Source organism: Cibotium barometz, chromosome 51 (assembly GCF_041138505.1).
Source record: "Cibotium barometz isolate CiBa-2024 chromosome 51, ASM4113850v1, whole genome shotgun sequence".
NCBI lineage: Eukaryota > Viridiplantae > Streptophyta > Polypodiopsida > Cyatheales > Cibotiaceae > Cibotium > Cibotium barometz.
In genome coordinates this window covers 43,517,114-43,519,886 of record NC_141096.1, presented here as the reverse complement: position 1 = coordinate 43,519,886, position 2,773 = coordinate 43,517,114, and positions in this window count along the sequence as shown.

Here is a 2,773-nt window from a genome sequence, read left to right as displayed (position 1 = left end):
TTTTAGAGAAACTTAAATAGGAGGTTTTTATGAGTTTCATGCACGCGGGTTGGAGAGTGAATTCTTTGGGACACCAAAATATGTTATAAGGTAGTGATTTTTCAGGAAGGTAATTATGTTTAGCTTCGCATAGAAAAGAGAAAATTAAAAAGTGTATAGAAACACCTAGCAATTAAATTAACTCCTCGCTTTTGTAGCCCATTTAAGATTCTCACAAAGGTTAATGATAATGCTTTTCATTTGGATATACCATCCCATTGACATATTCTTAACTCTTTATTGAGACCATTTAGAGTCCCTCTTCTTGCATATTTAGTCTATGATGAATCCCCATTGTAGGCGAAGATTTTGAGATCATAAAACCTGATATTATTTTAGACCATGAGCAAACAACAACAACAAGAGAAAATATTTAGTAAATTATAAAGGCCACCCCATTGAAGAGGCTAATGGCTCCCTGATCATGCCATCGTTGCCTATCTATCCTTGACTGCATCTTATATTTATGCTCGCCCATGATTATTTCATACTGTGTGACAATTGAGAAAAATTTCTTCTTACCCTTGGGGCATGTTACGAGGAGTAAATTCATGGAGTTTAATATTCTCACCTTTCTCATTATTTATAAATTCTCCTAGATAGGTTTAGATTGGGATGTCTTTCTAAATCTGGGCGATCGTAACTTAGTTTGCATGTATACGAGTGATTCCGTACATGCATGAGATTATGGGTTGCATCGTTTTGATTTATTGAGTTTCGTATGTTTATTTATATTTTTAATCAATTAATTTATTAATTGATTAGCATAGTTGATGTAAGTGCGTATCCTTAGGTTGGAGAATAGAGGTGAGCTAATGGTTGGTTAGGAAGATTTTGAGACACTCGACTTTGAGTGTCGGCAAAATGTTATTTGATTTGGTGCAATGCATACTATTTATTCTATTTTGGGTGACATCCATATTTATTATCAAACAGAGGTGGATATATTTATTATCAAACAGAGGTGGATATATTTATAAGGATATGTGAAAGTTATCTTATGCATATTTAATTTTAGAAAAGATGTACAAACTTATATGGTTTGAGGTTTATACCTATTTTGAGTAGTTTGGCTTGCACGTTCAAAAAAACAAGCTATTTTTGTCGAAGTCAACATCTTTGTAAAAATGGAAACTATTTTAGACCCTAGAACTTATTTCAAGCAATATAATTAAAGTACACCAAGAGGAAGTGTGGGCTCACTCTTTTGTGGGGGAAAATTGGACCCAATCTTGTATTATATGTAAATTTTACATTATGTCATGTTATTCTTATTTTACAATTTATTTTTGGGTCGTTGTACTCCAACATATGTTATGAGGAGAAAATTCATGGAATTTAATATTCTCATGGTTCTCATTATTTATGAATTCTCCTAGATGGGTTAGATTAGGATGCCTTTCTAAATTTGGATGATCATAGCTTGCTTTACTTATTCATGGGTGATTCCATATTACATATGTGAGAGTATGGGTTGCATCATCCTGGTTTATTGAGTTTCGTATGGATATTTATATTTTTAATTAATCAATTTATTAATTGACTAGCATAGTTGATGTAAGTGTGGATCCTTGGGTTGGGTAATGGAGGCAAGCTAGTGGTCATGAAGATTTTGAGACACACAACTTTGGATGTCAATGGAATATTATTTGATGAGTATTTGATTTTATGCAATGCACACCATTTATTCAATTTTAAGTGGCATCCACATTTATTATCAACATGTGAAAGCTCCCTTATGCATATATAATTTTACAAAAAATGTACACACTTATATGGTTTGAGGTTTATAGCTATTTTTGAGTAGTTTGGCTTGCATTTTCAGTAAAGTAAGCTATTTATGTTAAAGTCAATATCTTTGTAAAAGTGGAAACTATTTTAAACCCCATAAGTTATTTCGAGTAATAGGATTAAAATACACCAAAAGGAAGCATGGGGTCACTATTGTGTGGGGGGGGGGGAATTGGACCCAATCTTGTGTTATGTGTAAATTATACACTATATCATGTTCATTATTATTTTATAAATTGTTAACAAAGGTCGTTGTCCTCCAAACAATGGTATTAAAGCCAAGGATAATTGAAAATCTTAAAATCGATGAAGAAACAGAAGGCAAAAGAAGAGATGGAAGCCAAGGCAAGGTAAAATTTCATTGACAAATTAAAGAAGAATCGAAGGCTTGGTTTTATCGGTTGGGCAACAACATTTCATAATCATTTTACCCCCACAAGGAAACTTAAGGTGGAAACCACTTCCAAAACTACCCAAAAATCAAAAGAGTTTTGCCAAGTTCTTCACCTCTTCCTCATCTCTTCTGAATCGGAGTCCACATATGTTCTTCCCTCAATCCATAGCCTACAAAACCACTATTTCCATGGTTTACACAACTGAATTTCATCGTCCTCTCTCTCTCTCAACGGCACACATCACACTTCTCCAATAAATAACTTCCTTCTTTTAACTACGCCGCACACACAGCCAGTGGGTTCCTTTCTCTACTTTATAAGCTTTATAATGCTCAACTTACAAGTTTTCTTATAACATTAGGGCCAAAAACGTCTCAAAATGGACTGTGTAAGGAATTTCGCTAACTCGCTAATTAGTACAATGTTGACGGTCAAAACGGCTCCAAATTTGGCCGTTTTGGATATTTAAAGCGTATCTATCTGATTGAACACGTATCTAAGTACATATTTTAAAATCTAAAAAAATATATCGTTTTCATGCTACTCTT